The sequence below is a fragment of the Arachis ipaensis genome, chromosome B8 (genome assembly GCF_059453495.1).
Source record: "Arachis ipaensis isolate K30076 ecotype BB chromosome B8, ASM5945349v1, whole genome shotgun sequence".
Lineage (NCBI taxonomy): Eukaryota > Viridiplantae > Streptophyta > Magnoliopsida > Fabales > Fabaceae > Arachis > Arachis ipaensis.
Window position 1 is genome coordinate 113806564 of NC_142443.1, and position 25685 is coordinate 113832248.

Genomic DNA, 25685 nt, shown 5'->3' on the forward strand with positions numbered 1-25685 from the left:
GAATATTTGGTTGGGAGTTGAAGTGTTTACATAGTTGGAATTGTGGCTTCTTTGGTCTTAGTTTTGTTGGTTTTTTCCTCCAAAATTTGGATGGTTCCTCCATCCAAGATTATATGTTTTGGAGTTTGGATCATTTTATTGTGTCTTGGAGAAGTTCCCCATAAAATTGACTTGCTCCACTTGTGATTGATTAGTGTTGAATGAATCAAAATTTTCACCAAATTGATTCCCTCCATTCATGTTATACAATGAGCTTTGTGTGTTGATGGTAGAGACTTGTTTTTCTCCCATTTTCTTAGTGAGTGTGGAGAGTTGTTGAGATATGATTTTATTTTTAGCCACAAGAGCATCAAGAGTTTCTAGTTCCATCACTCATCTTTTTGTGTTCATATTCCTCTCTAAAGAGTAGAGGTATTGATTATCTGCAACAATGTCAATGAGTTTCTTAGCTTTACTAGGATTCTTCATGTGTAATGATCCCCTGGATGAATTATTCAATGAATTTCTTGAGGTTTGAGTGATTCCATCATAGAAAATTTGGAGTTGGACCCAATCGCAAACATATTTGGTGGACATCTCGTCAACATCCCTTTGTATCTTTTCCAAGCCTCATATAAGGATTCTCTTTCAAGTTGCCTAGAGATTTGCACCTTCGTCCTTAACTATATCAATCTTTAAGGAGGAAAGAACTTGATTAAAAACTTGCTAACTAAGTCTTCCCTTGTGGCAATGTTTTCTTTAGGGTGTGGCTCCAACCATTGTGCTACTCTATCTCTAAGAGAGAATGGAAACAAGAGAAGTTTATATACTTCAGTTGTCACTCCATTTGTTTTCACCATATCACAAATTCGGATGAAGCTTGAAATATGTTGATTTGGGTCCTCCTGAAAATTTCTCCAAATTGACAATTTTATTGAACAAGAGTGATCAATTGAGGATTGAGTTCAAAATTGTTTGCATTGACATGTAGAGTCAAAATACTACTCCTACAATTTTCAAGATCAGGAGTAGTATATGATCCTAATGTCCTCCTAGCATATGGAGCACCATTTGGTTCATTGTTGTTGTGAGGTTCTGCCATAATTATGTCTGAGGCTCCCTCACATTCTTTTAGCACTCTTTTGTTTCTTGCCTCCTTTCTTATTCTCTAGAGAGTTCTTTCTATTTCCGAATAAAAAAGGATATGTTCCTCTGCTTGATTTTCTCACATGTACACAAGAAAAACAACAAACAAAAAGAGAGTTTGAAATTTTTTCCGTCAAAATGAAAGAAATTCCAAGTTAAGAAATAACACAAACATTTAAAGAACAAAAGAAAAGAAAAATTAAAAGTAAGTAAAGGGCTAAAACAAGAAAAGAAAAGGTGCCTAATCTAGATAATCAATCAACTAGTAGTTTGTCAATCTCCGACAACAGCGCCAAAAATTTGATACGGGATTTTTTTGCAATCTTTTATAACTATTGGTAAGTGCACCAGATCGTACCAAGTAATAAAATCACAGTGATTGAGTGTCGATCCCACAAAGATTAAGAAATTAAGCAAGCAATGATTGATTGGGTATTCTAGTCAGGCAATTTACAATTTGATGATGAACAATTGATATAATAAGCATGAAATTAAAATGACTTAAGCAATAAATAAATAGAAGCAATAAATGACTTGAAAATAAAGAACATAAATGTAAACTACTGAGAATTTAAATTTCTAGAATATAAATACTTAGAAAGTGAATTGCAAGGATAGTAAATTACAAGAATGTAAAGGAAGCAATGTAAATGAGCATTAATTAAAAAAATTAATTAATCAAGAAAGGAAATAAGAGAATAAGGAAAAATCATTGGGGTGCATAGATATTCAATTTTCTAGATCAAATAATTTTTCATCTCAACTTCAATCATGCAATCATTGATCTCTTGGCAAATTATCAGTGATTAAATTCCAATTTCTTGGTAATTCAATCTCTCTTAACTTGATCAATTACCAATTCTTTGATCTAATTGCTCATGAAAAGAGATGAAGATTAATCTCTCATTTAGAGTCACACAATTTTATGAATCAAGTTATGGATTGATTATATGTGACATATCAATCCCAAAATCCATAATAATCAAATTGGGAGAAAGAACTTCTAGCTCAATTCTATGATCCCTCTTTTAAGTTCTCATAGAATTCAAGTGAGATTCAAACTATCTTTCAATAGATTTGAATTCTTGGATTGAAGAACGAAGATTCTTTCTAAAGAAGCAAATGAAAGATGAATTGAAGATGAAGAATAAATCACAATTGATCCATTAAATTCAATAGAGCTCATTTTCCAATGAAAAAGGAATTAGCCACTCATGACTTACGAAATGTAAAAGAATAGAGGGAAGAAGAGTGGAGGAAAAGAAGTTCCCCTGATCTTAGATTGATCCTCTATTTATAACCTATCTAAATTATAAATTTAAATGAAATTCAAATTACATTAAATTCAAGATTAAATTGAAATTGAATTCTTGGGCTTCCATTTGAAAACTTGGAGGATTGAGGAATGAATGAGAAAAATGAATCCTGGAAGGTTGGATTAAGGATGAGCTATTAGGTAGCATGCAAAACAGGTTAAATGTACACTTTGCTTCTAAAAAAAAGCCCAATTTGACATCTATTCACTTTGCCGTGGCACGCCAAGTGAGGGGCGTGGAACGCCTACAACATTGCTCCAATTCATGGCCCAAATTTATGCTTTATTTTGCTTCAGCGTGAAATGTCAGAAAACTGGCGTTGGACGTGAAACGGAGGTCATGCATATGCATGGGTTATGCGTACGCATGACCTTGCTGAAGTCACCACTTGTGCGTATGCATGGGGCATGCGTACGCAAGATTTCGCTTATTTTACCAATTGTGCGTACGCATGCCCGAATGCCATTGGACGCCAGTACCTCCACATTGGACGGCAAAGCTTCCAAGCCCAAATGTATTGATTTTGGTCTTTGGAAAAAGTATGTCCTTAATTTTCAAAGCGTGTCCTTGGCTTCTTCCTTTGTTCTTTTGATTCTTGTTTCATTTCCTACACTTATAAAAGCACAAAACAACTCCAAAGACCATTGATCAAAGCACTAAAAATCTCAATTAAAGTAAAGAAAAATCTCTATCTTGAATTTAAGGAAGAAAATACTAAGAACATAGATTAAAAGTATGAAATTTCTAATAAAAACAATAAATCACTATCACTATTTAAAGAAATGACAACTAAAAACTATTAAAGATACGTATACATCACTTGTCAAATTGAGTGCCACTAATTTCAATTGGAAAGAGATAAATTATTGTGAATCAAACACTTAAGCATGTGAACTAGTAAAAGAAGGTAGTGAAGAAAAATAGGATTTGATATGATTCGTTCCAAGAACAAACTGGATTTTACAGATCATGGGTTTGATGATGGCGGGAATAAGAACGTTGATTTTCTGGCTAAGGAGCTATGGATAAGGATGAAGTTGTTAACAGTGATAGTGAGGCTGAAGAGGAGGAGGATGATGATGATATTGGGAAGAACAGCAAGCCTGATGCTAAGAAGAAGGGCTGGTTTTCCTCTATGTTACAGAGATAAGATTGCTCAACTATTGGGCTCGATATTTGTATTGTGGTGGAATTTTGCTTGTTCTTGTTTAGAACTATACTATGTTGTTTGAATATGTTGCTAGAATGAGATGCAGTGTACCTTATGGGGTTTTATCATTGCTTCTTGCTTAGCCCTATGGATTCCTAAAATTAATATTTAGATATACATATGAACTTTAACTTTGTATGTGAAGATTTTGTACATTTTGTCGTCAGAAACTCATTTTATTAGTGTTAAACAACAGCAAATTGCATAGCTATAGAGACAAGAGAAGGAAAATTTAGAATTAGAGAGAGAATTCTAATATGAAATGATGAGAATGAGAGGATGAGAGGAACAATATACTCTTTCATTCTTCTTCAGGTTCTGCTGCAGCACTTAATAACACTTGACGTGTACCCCTAAGAACTCGCCAATTATCCTTTCATCCTCACCGACCAAATATTTCGGAACTCATATTAAAACCTAAAATGGAACTCAAACAAAAATTACACACGTGACTAACATCATCTTCAGTCCGTTACTAACAACGGCACTCACCATAGATATCGGAACAAACGCAAGGGAGAACTACCCCCCCACTCATCTATAAAACACAAGCCAAGCAACCCTTAAGGGACAGGTCACAAAGCTCACTCTAATTTATTACTTTAATCTCTTATTATTCATACACTTACTTGAGCGTCGGAGTACTTTTTGCAGGTGCTCCCGCCGCCGTGTTTCATCATACCGAGGTTATTCCTGGAGACTGCCTCCCGGACGACGTATAACTCCATCAAGAGCTAAGCAGCCTCGTTGGGAGACACATACCTCGGCTGGACTCGAACGGAATATTTGGCGCCCACCGTGGGCCGAAGCAGTTAATCTAACCCCACTATTCCTTATATATTGCACTTTATTTCTTCTCTTTTACACAGGTTTCTCCAACCTCTTAACATGGCCGACAATAGAGTTCACCAGCTCACTCAGGCCGAACTTTTGGCCCAGATGGTCGAACTATAAGCAAAAGTCAAACGGCTTGCTGAGTTGTCCACCCAGAACAGCGCCAGTAAGCATGATGAAAAGGGCCCAACCAAAGGCAGTACAGACCTACTAAGTGTCAACCCACCAAAAGAGAAGCTTACCTTGGACAACCCTTTCTCGGAGGAAATCACCAACTACCAGATGAAAAAGAATTTTACACTACCTTCTTCACTTGAGCCATATAAGGGGATTGGTGACCCCCAGGCTCATATTAAGAAATTTCAATTTATGATATTTTTCAATGGCCCTAACAATGAACCTGTTCTTTGTAGAGCTTTCCCTACCTACCTCGACGGCGCTACGTTTCTTTGATTTTCAAAATTACCTGCAGGTTCGATCTCTTCCTTTGAAGAACTGGCAAAGTCCTTCATAGACTACTTCACTGCAGCACGGATATATGTACACAGATCAGATTATCTCGGCACCATCTGCCAAGGTCCCCAAGAAAGCCTGAAAGACTATCTGACCAGATTTGCAGAAGCAATAATAGAAATACCCGATCTAGACCCCGCTGTCCACTTACATGCCCTCAAGGCCGGCCTCCGACCAGGAAAGTTCAGAGAGACGATCGCAGTCACCAAGCTGAAGACATTAGAGGAGTTCCGAGAAAGAGCAGCTGGACAAATGGAGATTGAAGAACTCCGTGAGGCCAACAGAACAGAAAGAAAACCTAGAAGGGAGGAAGACAGAATGCCAAGGTCGACGAACAACAAAGAGCTCGGCAAACCATTCAAGCTCACCCCAAAATTCGACAACTACACCAGATTCAACACAAGGAGGGAAAAGATAATCAAAGAAATACTCAACGCTAAAATTATAAAACCATCAGCAAGAGCTGGGAGCTATCAAGACCAAAGATTTGTTGACAAAAGCAAGCACAGTGCCATCCACCAGAAGTATGGACACACAACCGATGAGTGCGTGATAGCCAAAGATCTATTGGAAAGACTAGCTCGGCAAGGCCTCCTAGATAAGTACATCGAAGGAAGGAAACATAAAGAGGGCGATAGGGACAAAGAAGAGCACCAACAAACCTCAGGAAACAAGGAAGCCAATAAATGGTCAAACAACACCCCACATAAAGGGGTTATAAACTGCATATCCGAAGGATTTGCCGGGGGAGGCGAAACAACTTCGGCGAGGAAACGTAGCTACCGCGCAATGCTGGCAATTGAAGGAACAACACCACATAACAACAAAAATGTACCCAACCTAGAAATCACGTTCAACCAGGAGGACATATGCTCGGCCGCACCACACTCAGACGACCTAGTGGTAATTTCCATCCAAACAGGCGAGCTATTGGTAAGAAAAGTCCTTCTGGACCCAGTAGTAGTGCCGATGTTCTTTTTTATACTACTTTTCTAAAAATGAAAATATCTGAAAGACTCATACAATCCTCATCCAGAGAATTAGTCAGATTCTCTGGAGAAAGAGTACCAATTAAGGGTTACATATGGTTAAAAACAACGATGGAAAACCCCCCATTGTCACAGATCATTGACATACAATATCTTATAGTTGATTGCCCTAGTCCTTATAATATCATCCTCGGAAGACCTGCCCTGAACATGTTTAGGGCAGTAGTTTCAACTTTTCATCTATGTGTCAAATTCCAGGCACAGGATGGAAAGATAGCGACACTCCATTCAGATCGCCAACGAGCACGGCAATGCTACAATGCAAGCCTAAAGAAGTCGGCTCTAGGAAAAGAATTCCAACAAGAGGTCAAAGCAATTCACAACACAAATGAGGTACTGTCCCTAGCAGAGCTTGACCCTCGAGGGGACACCCAAGAAAGACCTCAACCAGCAGACGAGCTCCAGGAAGTCCCACTGACGTCAAAACCAGAACAAGTCACATACATCGGAAAAGCACTACAAGGAAAAGAAAGATCGAAGCTCATAAAAGTACTATAAGACAACGCCGACCTATTTGCCTGGACCCCAGCAGACATGCCAGCTATAGACCCAAACACTATCTGCCATAAGCTCGCCACCGGCAGAACAACCTGACCTATAGCCCAAAAGAAGAGGAATCTCGGGGCTGAAAAATCAAAGGCAGCCCTAAAAGAAACCGCAAAGTTTTTTAAAGCTAACTTCATCAAAGAAATCAGATTCACCACATGGCTCTCAAACGTGGTAATGGTAAGGAAAAATTCAGGTAAATGGCGCATGTGCGTCGACTTTACAGATTTAAATAAGGCATGCCCTAAAGATGCTTATCCTTTACCCTGCATTGATAAACTCGTAAACAGTGCATCAGGTTTCAAAAGTTTGAGCTTCGTGGATGAATACTCTGGCTACAACCAGATCCTCATGCATCCAGAAGACCAAAGCAAGACAGCATTTATAACTGAGCATGAAAATTTTTGTTATAGAGTAATGCCATTTGGTCTAGAGAACGTTGGTGCAACCTACTAACGACTGATGGACAAAGTGTTCCGTCATCAAATAGGTCGGAACATGGAAATCTATGTGGACGATATGGTTGCCAAGACCACACAGGAAAAGTCACACTGCGACAACCTCAGGGAGATATTTGAACAGATCCGAGCATACAATATGAGACTCAACCCAGAGAAATGTACCTTTGGGGTACAAGGAGGCAAATTCCTTGGATTCATGCTGACCTCACGAGGAATTGAAGCAAACCCTGAAAAATGTGAGGCAATACTTAACATGGCGAGCCCTAAAACAATAAAAGAAGTACAACAATTGGCAGGAAAGGTAGCGGCACTATTTCGGTTCTTACCAGTAGCGTCAAGCCGATCATAACATTTCTTCCAAACAATATCAAAGAATAAGAAGTTTTAATGGACAGAAGAGTGCGAGAAGGCGTTTGCCGAGCTCAAAACCATTCTATCATCACCACCCGTGCTGCAAAGACCAGAAGTCGATAAACCTTTATACTTATATTTATCTGTTTCTAATTATTCTATAAGCTCGGCTCTAGTCATTAAGACAGGAAAAATACAACAACCAGTATACTTCATCAGTAGAGCCATGCAATCAATGGAACAAAGGTATCCGATGATAGAACAGCTAGCTTTAGCACTTGTAATAACAGCAAGAAGACTCAGGCACTACTTCCAACGCCACACAATAATAATGAGGACAAACCAACCATTAAGATAAATACTGACAAAACCAGAACTGGCCGAACGTCTGACCAAATGGTCTATCGAGCTCTCAGAATTCGATATCCAATTTCAACCAAGGTTGGCATTAAAAGCACAGATCCTCGCAGACTTCATCTCAGAACTAACCCCGGACGAACACAACAAATTCTGGGAATTACACGTGGATGGGGCGTCCAGCCGAGGAGGAAGCGGAGCTGGGATAATCCTGAAAGAAGGGGACAAAATGGTGGCCGAGCAATCCCTCCAGTTCCACTTCCCGGAAAGCAACAATCAGGCCAAATATGAGGCCCTCATAGCAGGACTCAAGCTCGCCCTGAACCTCCAAGTACAAAGCCTGACAGCACATTGTGATTCTCTCTTGGTGGTTCAACAAATCCGAGGAGAATTTCAGGTAAAAGATCCCTTGCTAGAGCGATATTGGCTCATAGCAAAGGATCTCATTTCAAAGTTCAGTTCATTCATCATTCTACATGTGCATAGAGAAAAGAATGTTAGAGCAGACATATTATCCAAGCTTGCCGCCACCAGGGTGGACACACAAACATCGGCATTATCACAACTCACACTTAAAAATCCCAGCATTGAACTATTATCTATAACAAGCATTAACCACCTCCGCAACTAGAGAACACCTCTTCTTGAGTACATCAATGCAGGTATCATACCCAGAGACGAGCTCAACCCGCAACACTTCAAACGAAAAGCAAGTCTCTACACAAATATAGCAGGAGAACTGTACAGGCGCGGTTTCTCATAACTATTACTAAAATGCCTAAATAAAGATGAGGCAAAAGAGGTGATGGACGAGGTTCATGAGGGCGTATGTGGGAACCACATCGGAGGACGAGCACTCGCCACAAAGATCATACAAACAGGATATTATTGGCCGACTGATGAGCGGATAATTTATACGCTTTTTGGCATTGTTTTTAGGTAGTTTTTAATATGTTTTAGTCACTTTTTATTATATTTTTATTAGTTTTTAAATAAAAATCACATTTCTGGACTTTACTATGAGTTTTTGTGTTTTTCTGTGATTTCAGGTAATTTCTGGCTGAAATTGAGGGAGCTGAGCAAAAATCTGATTCAGGCTGAAAAAGGACTGCTGATGCTGTTGGATTCTAACCTTCCTGCACTCAGAATAGATTTTTTGGAGCTACAGGAGTCCAATTGGCGCGCTTTCAATTGCGTTGGAAAGTAGACATCCAGGGCTTTCCAGCAATATATAATAGTTCATACTTTGCTCAGGATAGACGACGTAAACTGGCGTTCAACGCCAGTTCTATGTTGCAGTCTAGCGTTAAATGCCAGAAACAGGTTACAAGTTGGAGTTGAACGCCCAAAACAGGTTACAACCTGGTGTTTAACTCCAGAAACAGCCCAGGCACGTGTAAAGCTTAAGTCTCAGCCCCATCACACACCAAGTGGGCCCCAGAAGTGGATTTCTGCACCATCTATCTTAGTTTATTCATTTTCTATAAACCTAGGTTACTAGTTTAGTATTTAAACAACTTTTAGAGATTTATTTTGTACCTCATAACATTTTTAGATCTGAACTTTGTACTCTTTGACGGCATGAGTCTCTGAACTCCATTGTTTGGGGTGAGGAGCTCTGCTGTGTCTCGATGAATTAATGTAATTATTTCTGTTTTCTATTCAAACACCCTTGTTTCTATCTAAGATGTTCATTCGCACTTCAATATGATGGATGTGATGATCCGTGACACTCATCACTATTCTCAACCTATGAACACGTGCCTGACAACCACCTCCGTTCTACCTTCGATTGAATGGGTATCTCTTAGATTCCTTAATCAGAATCTTCGTGGTATAAGCTAGAATCCATTGGCAGCATTCTTGAGAATCCGGAAAGTCTAAACCTTGTCTGTGGTATTCCAACTAGGATTCAGGGATTGAATGACTATGACGAGCTTCAAACTCGCGAGTGTTGGGCGTAGTGATAGACGCAAAAGGATCAATGGATCCTATTCCGACATAATCGAGAACCGACAGATGATTAGCCGTGCGGTGACAGCGCACCTGGACCTTTTTCACTGAGAGGACGGATGGTAGCCATTGACAACGGTGATCAACCAACACACAGCTTGCCATAGGAGGAACCTTGCGTGCGTGAAGAAGAAGACAGGGAGAAAGCAGAGATTCAGAAGACAAAGCATCTCCAAAACTCCAACATATTCTCCATTATTGCACAATAAGTATTTATTTTATGCTCTTTCACTTGTTACAATTTAAACTAAGAATTATTATTGATATTATATCCTGACTAAGAATTGCAAGATAACCATAGATTGCTTCAAACCAACAATCTCCGTGGGATTCGACCCTTACTCACGTAAGGTATTACTTGGACGACCCAGTGCACTTGCTGGTTAGTGGTACGAGTTGTGAAAAGTGTGATTTACAATTCGTGCACCAAGTTTTTGGCGCCGTTGCCGGGGATTGTTCGAGTTTGAACAACTAAAGGTTTATTTTGTTGCTTAGATTAGGAATAATTTATTTTGTTGCTATAGAGTCATCAAATCTGAGTCCTTTAATTTATTTTCAAAAAAAAAATTCTTCAAAAATATTATTTTTCTTTATTAATTTTTAATTTTTTTTTGTGAGTTTAGTGTCATGTTTTAAAGTTTGGTGTCAACTGCATTCTTATCTTTTTCTCCTAAATTTTCGAATTTGTGTTCTTCATTCTTCCTTGATCTTCAAGTTGTTTTTGTTTATTTTTCTTGTTTGATCTTTGGTTTTTCTTGTTCTGTGTCTTTTCTTGTTTTACTTGTGCTTTCTCAAAACATTAGTTTTCAAAAAAATTTATTTTTAGTTATTAAAAATACCTCTTTAAAACAAGTGTTACATTTACTGCTCAATTGGCTAGAGCGTTGGTTTATTGATGAGCGGATAATTTATACGCTTTTTGACATTGTTTTTAGTATGTTTTTAGTAGGATCTAGTTACTTTTAGGGATGTTTTTAATAGATTTTGTGTTAAATTCATATTTCTGGACTTTACTATGAGTTTGTGTGTTTTTCTGTGATTTCAGGTATTTTCTGGCTGAAATTGAGGGACTTGAGCAGAAATCAGATTCAGAGGTTGAAAAAGGACTGCTGATGCTGTTGGATTCTGACCTCCCTGCAATCAAAGTGGATTTTCTGGAGCTACAGAACTCGAAATGGCGCGCTTCCAATTGTGTTGGAAAGTAGACATCTAGGGCTTTCCAGCAATATATAATAGTCCATACTTTGGCCAAGAATAGATAACGTAAACTGGCGTTCAACGCCAGCTTTCTACCCAAATCTGGCGTCCAGCGCCAGAAAAGGATCCAAAGCCAGAGTTGAACGCCCAAACTGGCACAAAAACTGGCGTTCAACTCCACAAATGGCCTCTGCACGTGCAACACTTAAGCTCAGCCCAAACACACACCAAGTGGGCCCCGGAAGTGGATTTATACACCAAATACTTACTCATGTAAACCCTAGTAGCTAGTTTATTATAAATAGGACCTCTTACTATTGTATTAGGCATCTTTGGACGCCTGGTTCTTAGATCATAGGGGGCTGGCCATCTCGGCCATGCCTGGACCTTCACTTATGTATTTTCATACGGTAGAGTTTCTACACTCCATAGATTAAGGTGTGGAGCTCTGCTGTTCCTCAAAGATTAATGCAAAGTACTACTGTTTTCTATTCAATTCTTCTTATTTCTCTTCTAAGATATCCATTCGCACCCAAGAACGTGATGAAGGTGATGATTATGTGTGACGCTCATCATCCTTCTCCCTCATGAACGCGTGCCTGACAAACACTTCTGTTCTACATGAATTAAGCTAGAATGAGTATCTCTTAGATCTCCTAACCAGAATCTTCGTGGCGTAAGCTAGAATGATGGCGGCATTCAAGAGAATCCGGAAGGTCTAAACCTTGTCTGTGGTATTTCGAGTAGGATTCAATGATTGAATGACTGTGACGAGCTCCGAACTCGCGATTGCAGGGCGTTAGTGACAGACGCAAAAGGATAGTAAATCCTATTCCAGCATGATCGAGAACCGACAGATGAATAGCCGTGCCGTGACAGGGTGCGTGAGCATATTATTCACTGAGAGGATAAGATGAAGCCATTGACAAGGGTGATGCCTCCAGACGATTAGCCGTGCCGTGACAGGGCATTGGATCATTTTCCCGTGAGATGACCGAAAGTAGCCATTGACAGTGGTGATGTATCACATAAAGCCAGCCATGAAAAGGAGTAAGACTGATTGGATGAAGATAGCAGGAAAGCAGAGGTTCAGAGGAACGAAAAGCATCTCCATTCGCTTATCTGAAATTTCTACCAATGAATTACATAAGTATCTCTATCCCTATTTTATTATATAATATTCGAAAACATCTTCATCACTTTATATCTGCCTGACTGAGATTTACAAGGTGACCATAGCTTGCTTCATACCAACAATCTCCGTGGGATTCGACCCTTACTCACGTAAGGTATTACTTGGACGACCCAGTGCACTTGCTGGTTAGTTGTATCGAAGTTGTGACAAATTATGAATGTGTAATCACGATTACGCGTACCAAGTTGCTCACGTGCCAGGAATAGTTTGAGCCTGGACATCACAATTTCGTGCACCAAGTTTTTGGCGCCGTTGCCGGGGATTGTTTGAGTTTTCGGCAAGCTTTTGGTCCGGTAACATCAGTGCCAAGTCTGATCCGGCAACAACGCCAAGTTTTTGGCGCCGTTGCCGGGGATTGTTCGTGTTTGGACAACTGACGGTTCATCTTGTTGCTCAGATTAGGTACTTTTCCTTTTATTTTCAAAAACTTTTCAAAAATCTTTCAAAAATTTCCTCATCTATTTTCGAAAAAAAAATATATTTGTTTTCAAAAATAAATTATTCTATGGCTTCAAAATTTTTAAGAATGAATTCTAGTGTCTCATGAAGCATGTTGAAGCCTATCTGGCTGTAAAGCCATACCCAAACTGCTTTGGGATTGGCTTTCAACTAATTACCTCAGTGGAGTCATGTCCAATTCTTTTGGATAGGGCATGTTAGGCTTGTCATGTCTGAATTACACTCATATTTTGATTAAAGCTTGGCTGGCTATTAAGCCATGCCTGACCCTTTGATTGGAGCTTTAAGACTAACATGGCAAGATTCCTGGAATTCATATTAAAAATTTTGGAATCCTTATTTTTATTTTTTCACAATAATTTTCGAAAAAAAAATTAAAAGAAAATACAAAAAAATTAGAAAATCATAAAAATAAAAAATATTTTTTGTGTTTCTTGTTTGAGTCTTGAGTCATGTTATAAGTTTGGTGTCAATTGCATATGCATCTTGCATTTTTTCGAAAATATCATGCATTAATAGTGTTCTTCATGATCTTCAAGTTGTTCTTGGTAAGTCTTCTTGTTTGATCTTGATGATTTTTTGTTTTGTGTCTTTTATTGTTTTTCATATGCATTCTTGAATTCTTAGTGTCTAAGCATTAAAGAATTCTAAGTTTGGTGTCTTGCATGTTTTCTTTGCATTAAAATTTTTCAAAATTATGTTCTTGATGTTCATCTTGACATTCATAGTGTTCTTAGTGTTCATCTTGACATTCATAGCATTCTTGCATGCATCACATGTTTTGATCTAAAAATTTCATGCATTGCATAATTTTCATATTTTTCATAAAAATTTCAAAAATAAAAAAATATCTTTCTTTTTTTTCTCTCATCAAATTCGAAAATTTGGATTGACTTTTTCAAAAATTTTTAAAATCAAGTTGTTTCTAATGAGTCAAATCAAATTTTCAATTTGAAAATCTTATCTTTTTCAAAATCTTTTTCAAAATTCAAAATCTTTTTCAAAATTCATGGTTATTTTCGAAAATTCCAAAAAAATAATTTTCAAAAACCTTTTTCTTATTTTATATCATAATTTTCGAAAATAACATAATCAATTAATGTTTTGATTCAAAAATTTGAAGTTTGTTACTTGCTTGTTAAGAAAGATTCAAACTTTAAGTTCTAGAATCATATCTTGTGATTTCTTATGAATCAAGTCATTAATTGTGATTTTAAAAATCAAATCTTTTTCAAAACTAATTTCCATCATATCTTTTCAAAAATATCTTCTTATCTTATCTTTTTCAAAAATATCTTTTCAAAATATCTTTTCTAACTTCCTAACCTCTTATCTTTTAAAAATTTGTTTCAACTAACTAACTAACTTTTTGTTTGTTTCTTAACTTTTTCAAAACTACCTAACTAACTCTCTCTCTCTAATTTTCGAAAATATCTTCCCTCTTTTTCAAAAATTTCTTTTTAATTAACTAATTATTTTTATTTTTTATTTTTTATTTCAAAAATTTTCGAAAAATACTAACATTTTTTTCAAAAACTATTTTCGAAAATCACTAACTCTTTTTCAAAAATTGTTTTCGAAAATTCACTTCCCCCTCTCATCTTCTTCTATTTGTTTATTGATATACTAACATCTTTCCTTCAACTCTCCAAAAATCCGAACCCCTTCTCTCTGAGTTCAGATTTTCTTCCCTTCTTTTCTTCTACTAACACAAGGATCCCTATACTGTGGTATAAAGGATCCATATTATTATTACTATTTTTTCTGTGCCCTCTTCTTTGTCATATGAGCAGGAGCAAGGACAAGAATATTCTTGTTGAAGCAGATCCGGAACCTGAAAGGACTCTGAAGAAAAAATTAAGAGAAGCTAAATTACAACAATCCAGAAATAACCTTTCAGAAATTTTCGAACAGGAAAAGGAGATGGCAGCCGAAAATAATAATAATGTAAGGAAGATGCTTGGTGACTTTACTGCACCTAATTCCAATTTACATGGAAGAAGCATCTCCATTCCTGCCATTGGAGCAAACAACTTTGAGCTGAAACCTCAATTAGTTTCTCTGATGCAGCAGAACTGCAAGTTTCATGGACTTCCATCTGAAGATCCCTTTCAGTTCTTAACTGAATTCTTGCAGATATGTGATACTGTTAAGACTAATGGAGTAGATCCTGAAGTCTACAGGCTCATGCTTTTCCCTTTTGCTGTAAGAGACAGAGCTAGATTATGGTTGGATTCTCAACCTAAAGACAGCCTGAACTCTTGGGATAAGCTGGTCACGGCTTTCTTAGCCAAGTACTTTCCTCCTCAAAAGCTGAGCAAGCTTAGAGCTGATGTTCAAACCTTCAGGCAGAAAGAAGGTGAATCCCTCTATGAAGCTTGGGAAAGATACAAACAGTTGACCAAAAAGTGTCCTTCTGACATGCTTTCAGAATGGACCATCCTGGATATATTCTATGATGGTCTGTCTGAGTTATCTAAGATGTCATTGGATTCCTCTGCAGGTGGATCCATTCACCTAAAGAAAACGCCTGCAGAAGCTCAAGAACTCATTGACATGGTTGCTAATAACCAGTTCATGTACACTTCTGAAAGGAATCCTGTGAGTAATGGGACGCCTATGAAGAAGGGAGTTCTTGAAGTTGATACTCTGAATGCCATATTGGCTCAGAACAAAATATTGACTCAGCAAGTCAATATGATTTCTCAGAGTCTGCATGGAATGCAAGCTGCATCCAACAGTACTCAAGAGGCATCTTCTGAAGAAGAAGCCTATGATCCTGAGAATCCTGCAATAGCAGAGGTAAATTACTTAGGTGAACCTTATGGAAACACCTATAACTCAACATGGAGAAATCATCCAAATTTCTCATGGAAGGATCAAAAGCCCCAACAAGGCTTTAATAATGGTGGAAGAAATAGGTTTAGTGATGCCAAGGCATCTTAGGCTAGTTTCACTAGCATTTTTTTTGTTAGTTTTAGTTGTTTTATGCATTTTCTTGAGCTTAAAGTAACCAAGAATGGTTAAATGAATAACAAAGCAATGAACCATCCAAACAGTATGATTTTGATGCAAATTCCATGAGTTTTTAGTTATATTACTTGAATGCTATGAATGGAAGATTTCTCATGAAATTTTGCAAGACTTTGATGCAATTGTTTGGATGATTTCAGGGAAGAAGAGGCTAGGCAAGGAAGCAACAAAATCAATAAAGGAAGCTTGAATATCACATGTGGAGTTTAAGTTCCAGTTTAAGCCTAAACTGGAGCTTAAACGCCAGAATCATGAAGGCTAAGAAATGCTGGAACTGGCGTTTAACCTCCAGTTTAACCTTAAACTGGAAGTTAAACGCCAGAATGAGAATTTCACCAAGGGAGCATTTCCACGTTTAAGCTCCAGTTTAACCTTAAACTGGAGCTTAAACGTGTTCGACACAATTCTCACCAGGAAGCATTTCCACGTTTAACCTCCAGTTTAACCTTAAACTGGAGGTTAAACGCCAGAAGTAAGAAAGGCACCAGGAGCATTCCACGTTTAAGCTCCAGTTTAACCTTAAACTGGAGCTTAAACGTGTTCGACTATTTCTCTCCTCCAGGGTTGCTTTCTCATTTCCACGTTTAAGCTTCAGTTTAACCTTAAACTGAAGCTTAAACGTGTGCGACTATTTCTCTCCTCCAGGGTTGCTTTCTCATTTCCACGTTTAAGCTTCAGTTTAACCTTAAACTGAAGCTTAAACGTGGTCGACCCAATTGCTCCTCCAGGGTTGTTTTCTTCATTTCCACGTTTAAGCTTCAGTTTAACCTTAAACTGAAGCTTAAACGTGTTCGACATTTCACACTCCTGGGTTGCTTTCTTCCATTTCCACGTTTAAGTTTCAGTTTAACCTTAAACTGAAACTTAAACTTCAACTTAAACGCCATTTTTTTGAAAGGGGTTTCTGGGCCAAATATATTGAAGTTTAAGTTAGCATTTGAGCACAAACATTAACTTAAACGTATTATGGTATGAAACCCAATTGAATATCATGGTTTATGGGATTGGGCCTGAAGGATTGATGAGTCTGGAGCTTCAATTTGTTGAGTCTTGTGTCATTACTTGATTATCACTAAGTTGGTTCAATGAATGTTACAGAATTGGATCAGTAGCCTCATCAGGATTATGGATCATAAACCCAAAGCAAAAGGAAATCAGGGAAAAGCCTCAAAGCCCAAGAAACACAACAGAAGCTCAATTTAGAAAGTGTATAAATAGGATAGAATTTAAGTTGGTTGACACTGGCACTCGAAAGAGGATTTTACACACGGAGAACTTTGGATCATTTTCTTTTGTAATTGAATTCAGAGCTATGACTCACTAAACCCCTTTCATTGGGTTAGGGAGCTCTATTGTAATTCAATGAATCAATAATAGTTTTATCTTCTTCTTCAATCTTTTCTCTTGAATTTTGTTAGAAAGCTTCTCGATCTAATTCCATTGGGTAGTTGTCTTGGGAAAGAAACTACCCATAATTGGAATCCTTCGGAACCTTGGGAAAGGAATGGAGGATTCATGCTAGAGAAGCTTTCTCACAGTGAATTGGATTGGGGTTTGGATGGATATTGTGACATGTAATCCTACCAAATTGTGGTTCATGAAACTGTGTGGTATAATCAGTGATCGAGCATCATCTCTTCTTATGAACATTTAAACCAAGGGATTGGGAATTTGTTTGTTTTTAGAGAGAATTGGTGAGCCAAGGGATTGGGATCCAATCATATAAGATTGCCAAGCAAAATTCAATGAATGCATTGGTTGAGGAAGGGATAAAAGTTGTTTTGATTCGGAGATCTCAATATCTCCTAACACCCAATGAACTCCCCATTTCTGACTTACCACTTTCTCTTTACATTCTGCAATTAAATTCATGCAATCACCCCCATCCCTTTTAATTTCAGCAATTTAGCTTCTCGCTCTTTAATTCATGCAATTTTACATTCCGCAATTCTCATCTAAATCTTGATTCCGCTCAACTAGAACATACTTCTAATCCGAATTGCTCACTCAACCAATCCTTGTGGGATTCGACCTCACTCTATTGTGAGTTTTTACTTGACGATAACCGGTGCACTTGCCGGAAGGAATTTTGCCGATCGTGCAATTTCCTAAATCGTAGCATATCAAGTTTATGCACATCATTTAGCAATAGCAAGCCTTTTCCATCATCAACTCAGCAACAGACAGAGAACTCTGAACAAAATGCTTCTAATTTAGCAAATCTAGTCTCTGATCTATCTAAGGCCACTGTATGTTTCATGAATGAAACAAGGTCTTCCATTAGAAATCTGGAAGCACAAGTGGGCCAGCTGAGTAAAAGGATCACTGAAATCCCTCCTAGTATTCTCCCAAGCAATACAGAAGAGAACCCAAAAGGAGAGTGCAAGGCCATTGACATAAGCGCCATGGCCGAACCTGTGAGGAGAGGAGAGGACGCGAATCCCAAGGAGGAAGACCTCCTGGGACGTCCAGTGATCAATAAAGAGCTTCCCTCTGAGGAACCAAAGGACTCTGAGGCTCATCTAGAGACCATAGAGATTCCATTGAACCTCCTTATGCCCTTCATGAACTCTGATGAATATTCCTCTTCTGAAGAGAACGAGGATGTTACTGAAGAGAAAACTGCCAAGTTTCTTGGTGCAATCATGAAGCTGAATGCCAAATTATTTGGCATTGATACTTGGGAAGTTGAACCTCCCTTGTTCATCAATGAACTAAGTAATCTGGATCAACTGACATTGCCTCAGAAGAGACAGGATCCTGGAAAGTTCATAATACCCTGTACCATAGGCACCATGATCTTTAAGGCTCTGTGTGACCTTGGTTCAGGAATAAACCTCATGCCCCTCTCTGTAATAGAGAAACTGGGAATCTATGGGGTGCAAGCTGCTAAAATCTCACTAGAGATGGCAGACAGCTCAAGAAAACAGGCTTATGGACAAGTAGAAGATGTATTAGTAAAGGTTGAGGGCCTTTACATACCTGCTGATTTCATAGTCCTGGATACTGGAAAGGAAGATGATGAATCCATCATCCTAGGAAGACCTTTCCTGGCCACAGCAAGAGCTGTGATTGATGTTGACAGAGGTGAAATAGTCCTTCAATGGAATGAGGACTCCCTTGTGTTTAAAACTCAAGGATCTCCCTCTGCAACCATGGAGAGGAAGCAGAAAAAGCTTCTCTCAAAGCAGAGTCAACCAGAGCCCCCACAGTCAAACTCTAAGTTTGGTGTTGGGAGGCCACAACCAAACTCTAAGTTTGGTGTTAAACTCCCATATCCAAACTCTAAGTTTGGTGTTGGAGAGTCTCAACAAAGCTCTGCACATCTGTGAGGCTCCATGAGAGCTCACTGTCAAGCTATTGACATTAAAGAAGTGCTTGTTGGGAGGCAACCCAATGTTTATCTAATTCTTATTTTTATTGTTTTTCATGTTTTCTTAGGTTCATGATCATGTGGAGTCACAAAATAAACAAAAAAATCAAAAACGGAATCAAAAACAGCAGAAGAAAAATCACACCCTGGAGGAGCATATGTCTGGCGTTCAAACGCCAGAACAGAGCATAGTTCTGGCGCTGAACGCCCAGAATGGGAGCATCCTGGCGCTGAACGCCCAGAACAAGCATGGTTCTGGCGTTCAACGCCAGAAATGGCAGCAAAGGGGCGTTAAACGCCCAAAATGGGCACCAACCTGGCGCTGAACGCCCAGAGTTGTGTGCAAGGGCATTTTGCATGCCTAAATTGGTGCAGGGATGTAAATGCCTTGACACCTCAAGATCTGTGGACCTCACAGGATCACCTCAGGATCTGTGGACCCCACAGGATCCCCACCTACCTCCACTCACTCTCTTCTCTCTTCTCAATCATCCTCTATTCCCAATAAACACTCTTCCCTATTAACCCTTTACCACTCACATCCAAACACCCACTTTCCTTCAAAATTCAACATCTCTTCCCCACCCAATCCCACCCATATGGCCGAATACACATCTCCCTCCATCTCCTCCATATCTTCTTCTTATTCTTCTATTCTTTCTTCTTTTGCTCGAGGGCGAGCAACATTCTAAGTTTGGTGTGGTAAAAGCATAGCTTTTTTTGTTTTTTTTTTCCATAACCATTGATGGCACCTAAGGCCAGAGAAACCTCTAGAAAGAGGAAAGGGAATACAAAAGCTTCCATCAAGGGTCTATAGCTCAGTGGTAGAACATTTGACTACAAATCAAGAGATCCCTGAGATACCTCAGGGGATACATTTTCTTCCACATAATTATTGGAAGCAACTAAGGGTGGAACATCAAAAGCACTCCATCATCCTTCATGAAATCAGAGAAGATCTAAAAGCAATGAAGGAGGAGCAACAAAAGGCAAGGAAAAGACATAGAAGAGCTCAAGAACATCATTGAAACACCATCATCACTAAGGTAGATTCATTCCTTGCTCTTATTTCTTCTGTTTTTTGTTTTTATATGTTATGTGCTTATATATGTTTGTGTCTTTATTACATGATCATTAGTAGTTAGTAACTTTGTCTTAAAGATATGAATGTCCTATGAATCCATCACCTCTCTTAAATGAAAAATGTTTTAATTCAAAAGAACAAGAAGTACATGAGTTTCGAATTTATCCTTGAACTTAGTTTAATTATATTAATGTGGTGACAATGCTTCTTGTTTTCTGAATGTATGCGTGAACAGTGCATATGTCTTTTGAAGTTGTTGTTTAAGAATGTTAAATATGTTGGCTCTTGAAAGAATGATGACTAGGAGACATGTTATTTGATAATCTGAAAAATCATAAAAATGATTCTTGAAGCAAGAAAAAGCAGCAAAGAACAAAGCTTGCAGAAAAAAAAAATTAGGCGAAAAAAAAATAGAAAGAAAAAGAAAAAGCAAGCAGAAAAAGCCAAAGCTCTTAAAACCAAGAGGCAAGAGCAAAAAGCCAATAACCCTTAAAACCAAAAGGCAAGGGCAATTAAAAAGGACCCCAAGGCTTTGAGCATCAGTGGATAGGAGGGCCTAAAGGAATAAAATCCTGGTCTAAGCGGCTAAACCAAGCTGTCCCTAACTATGTGCTTGTGGCGTGTAGGTGTCAAGTGAAAACTTGAGACTGAGCGGTTAAAGTCAAGGTCCAAAGCAAAAAAAAAAAAAAAAGAGTGTGCTTAAGAACCCTGGACACCTCTAATTGGGGACTTTAGCAAAGCTGAGTCACAATCTGAAAAGGTTCACCCAATTATGTGTCTGTGGCATTTATGTATCCGGTGGTAATACTGGAAAACAAAGTGCTTAGGGCCACGGCCAAGACTCATAAAATAGCTGTGTTCAAGAATCATCATACTGAACTAGGAGAATCAATAACACTATCTGAACTCTGAGTTCCTATAGATGCCAATCATTCTGAACCTCAATGGATAAAGTGAGATGCCAAAACTATTCAAGAGACAAAAAGCTATGAGTCCCGCTCATATGATTGAAGCTCTGTTTCATTGATAGTTTGGAATTTATAGTATATTCTATTCTTTTTATCCTATTTTGATTTTCAGTTGCTTGGGGACAAGCAACAATTTAAGTTTGGTGTTGTGATGAGCGGATAATTTATACGCTTTTTGACATTGTTTTTAGTATGTTTTTAGTAGGATCTAGTTACTTTTAGGGATGTTTTTAATAGATTTTGTGTTAAATTCATATTTCTGGACTTTACTATGAGTTTGTGTGTTTTTCTGTGATTTCAGGTATTTTCTGGCTGAAATTGAGGGACTTGAGCAGAAATCAGATTCAGAGGTTGAAAAAGGACTGCTGATGCTGTTGGATTCTGACCTCCCTGCACTCAAAGTGGATTTTCTGGAGCTACAGAACTTGAAATGGCGCGCTTCCAATTGCGTTGGAAAGTAGACATCCAGGGCTTTCCAGCAATATATAATAGTTCATACTTTGGCCAAGAATAGACGACGTAAACTGGCGTTCAACGCCAGCTTTCTACCCAAATCTGGCGTCCAGCGCCAGAAAAGGATCCAAAACCAGAGTTGAACGCCCAAACTGGCACAAAAACTGGCGTTCAACTCCACAAATGGCCTCTGCACGTGCAACACTTAAGCTCAGCCCAAACACACACCAAGTGGGCCCCGAAAGTGGATTTATACACCAAATACTTACTCATGTAAACCCTAGTAGCTAGTTTATTATAAATAGGACCTCTTACTATTGTATTAGGCATCTTTGGACACCTGGTTCTTAGATCACAGGGGGCTGGCCATCTCGGCCATGCCTGGACCTTCACTTATGTATTTTCATACGGTAGAGTTTCTACACTCCATAGATTAAGGTGTGGAGCTCTGCTGTTCCTCAAAGATTAATGCAAAGTACTACTGTTTTCTATTCAATTCTTCTTATTTCTCTTCTAAGATATCCATTCGCACCCAAGAACGTGATGAAGGTGATGATTATGTGTGACGCTCATCATCCTTCTCCCTCATGAACGCGTGCCTGACAAACACTTCTGTTCTACATGAATTAAGCTAGAATGAGTATCTCTTAGATCTCCTAACCAGAATCTTCGTGGCGTAAGCTAGAATGATGGCGGCATTCAAGAGAATCCGGAAGGTCTAAACCTTGTCTGTGGTATTTCGAGTAGGATTCAATGATTGAATGACTGTGACGAGCTCCGAACTCGCGATTGCAGGGCGTTAGTGACAGACGCAAAAGGATAGTAAATCCTATTCCAGCATGATCGAGAACCGACAGATGAATAGCCGTGCCGTGACAGGGTGCGTGAGCATATTATTCACTGAGAGGATAAGATGAAGCCATTGACAAGGGTGATGCCTCCAGACGATTAGCCGTGCCGTGACAGGGCATTGGATCATTTTCCCGTGAGATGACCGAAAGTAGCCATTGACAGTGGTGATGTATCACATAAAGCCAGCCATGGAAAGGAGTAAGACTGATTGGATGAAGATAGCAGGAAAGCAGAGGTTCAGAGGAACGAAAAGCATCTCCATTCGCTTATCTGAAATTCCTACCAATGAATTACATAAGTATCTCTATCCCTATTTTATTATATAATATTCGAAAACATCTTCATCACTTTATATCTGCCTGACTGAGATTTACAAGGTGACCATAGCTTGCTTCATACCAACAATCTCTGTGGGATTCGACCCTTACTCACGTAAGGTATTACTTGGACGACCCAGTGCACTTGCTGGTTAGTTGTATCGAAGTTGTGACAAATTATGAATGTGTAATCACGATTACACGTACCAAGTTGCTCACGTGCCAGGAATAGTTTGAGCCTGGACATCACAATTTCGTGCACCATTTATGTTCTTGGTGATTGGGTATCTTCTTTTTAAAATCTTTTTCAAAAATAATTTTTCTTTGATTGAATCTTGTGCCAAACTTTAAGTTTAGTGTTTTCTTGTTAATCTTTTTATAATTTTCGAAAATTTTATTGAAGTTTTCTAAAAATTTTAAGTTTGGTGTTCTTTCTGTTGTTCTTGTTGTTCTTATGAATCTTCAAAGTGTTCTTGAGCCTTCTTTGTGTTTAGATCTTAAAATTTTTAAGTTTGGTGTTCCTTGGTGTTTTTCCTCCAAAATTTTCGAAAACAAGGAGCATTAGATCTAAAAATTTTAAGTCTTGTGTCTTTTGTGTGTTTTTCTCTTTCATCATTAAATTCAAAAATATCTTTTCTCTTTATTTTAATTAATTTTCGAAATTTTCCCTTAAAAATTCAGATTTTTATTTTAAAACTTTTTGTTTCATCTTATCTTAGTTTTAAAATTTCAAAAATCATATCTTTTTCAAATCCTTATCTTATATTGTTGACTTTTTCAAAATTCAAAATTCAAATTTTCAAATTTCAAAATTCAAAAATTTAAAATTCAAAATTTAATTTTCAAATTTAAAATTTAAATTTCAAAACTTCCTAACTACTTTCTCTCTCTTCATTTTTCGAAAATCCGCACCCACATCTTTTTAATTAATTAATTTAGTTTTCAATTTTCTTTTATTTCTTTTTCTTCTAATTTTTGAAATTATACTCAATTTTTCATTTATTTTATTTTATTTTATTTTAATTTCGATTTTCAAAAAAAAAATTAATTTGCAATCCGCATCATCTCCCTTTTTCCATCATGAACATAAGTGGAAATGAACAGTCCAGAAGGACTCTGGGGTCATATGCTAACCCCACTACTGCTTCATATGGGAGTAGTATCTGTATACCCTCCATCGGAGTCAGTAGCTTTGAGTTGAATCCTCAGCTCATTATCATGGTGCAGCAAAGTTGCCAGTATTCCGGTCTTCCACAGGAAAAACCTACAGAGTTTCTGGCACAGTTTTTACAAATTGCTGACACAGTATATGATAAGGAAGTAGATCAGGATGTCTACAGATTATTACTGTTTCCATTTGCTGTAAAAGATCAAGCTAAGTGGTGGTTAAATAACCAACCTAAAGCTAGCATAAGGACATGGAAATAGTTGACAGAAAAATTCCTGAATCAATACTTCCCTCCAAAACGGATGACACAGCTAAGGCTGGACATCCAAGGCTTTAAACAAGGAGATAATGAATCTCTTTATGATGCCTGGGAGAGATACAGAGAGATGCTAAGAAAATGCCCCTCTGAAATATTTTCAGAATGGGTGCAGTTAGACATCTTCTATTATGGGCTTATAGAGAAAGCTCAGATTTCTCTAGACCACTCAGCTGGTGGATCTATACATATGAGAAAAACAATTGAAGAAGCTCAAGAGCTCATTGATATAGTTGCTAGAAATCAGCATCTGTACCTAAGCAGTGAATCTTCCATGAAAGAAGAGGCTAAAACAGTAACTGCTGAACTCAGTCCTGCAGAACACATTACAGAATTCAATCAGCAATTAGACTTTCTAACAAAACAGCTGGCCGAATTCAAGGAGATACTACAAGACACAAGAATGGCTAATCTGAATATAGAAGTACAGTTGAAGCAAACAGAACAGCAGTTATCAAAACAAATAACAGAAGAGTGCCAAGCAGTTCAATTAAGAAGTGGGAAAACATTAAATACCTCACTTCAAGGCAGCAAGAAGCCAAGAAATGAACAACCGGCTATCCAAAATCCCTCTGAGGACAGTAAGAGCCCAGAGAAGAATAACTCTGGCGTTCAAATTCCAGAAACAGGCAAGGAGTTGGCGTCAAACGCCCAATGGAAGCTCAGTTCTGGCGTTCAAATGCCAGGAACAAGTAAGGAGTTGGCGTCCAACGCCACTCCAGCTTCTAACCCTGGCTTTCAAATGCCAGTGAGGGATCAGACACCTGCAAGTGCTGATAATAAATCCCTCAAGAAGGCTTCGCAACCTACCTCTGTAGGAAATATACCTGTAGCAACTAAGGTTGAGGAATACAAAGCCAAGATGCCTTATCCTCAAAAACTCCGCAAAGAGGAGCAGGATAAGCAATTTGCCCGCTTTGCAGACTATCTCAGGACTCTTGAAATAAAGATTCCGTTTGCAGAGGCACTTGAGCAAATACCCTCTTATGCCAAGTTCATGAAAGATATCTTGAGTCATAAGAAGGATTGGAGAGAAACTGAAAGAGTTCTCCTCACTGAAGAACGCAGTGCAGTCATTCTGAAAAGCTTCCCAGAAAAGCTTAAAGATCCCAGGAGCTTTATGATACCATGCATATTAGAGGGTAACTGCACCAAGACAGCTCTATGTGATCTTGGGGCAAGCATCAACCTAATCCCTGCATCCACTATCAGAAAGCTTGGCTTGACTGAAGAGGTCAAACCAACCCGGATCTGTCTTCAACTTGCTGATGGCTCCATTAAATACCCATCAGACATAATTGAGGACATGATTGTCAAGGTTGGGCCATTTGCCTTCCCTACTGACTTTCTAGTGCTGGAAATGGAGGAGCACAAGAGTGCAACTCTCATTCTAGGAAGACCATTCCTAGCAACTGGACGAACCCTCATTGACGTCCAAAAAGGGGAGATAACCCTGAGAGTCAATGAGGATGAGTTTAAGTTGAATGTTGTCAAA

General features: G+C 38.4%; 1 non-coding gene across 1 annotated transcript; it reads right to left on the reverse strand.

Annotated features, from left to right (window-relative positions):
* Positions 1 to 14945: 14945 nt before the first annotated feature.
* On the reverse strand, positions 14946 to 15053 carry LOC148549307 (small nucleolar RNA R71). Its single transcript, XR_015897998.1, has one exon. It is a non-coding gene; the product is annotated as a small nucleolar RNA R71 (small nucleolar RNA).
* Positions 15054 to 25685: the final 10632 nt, after the last annotated feature.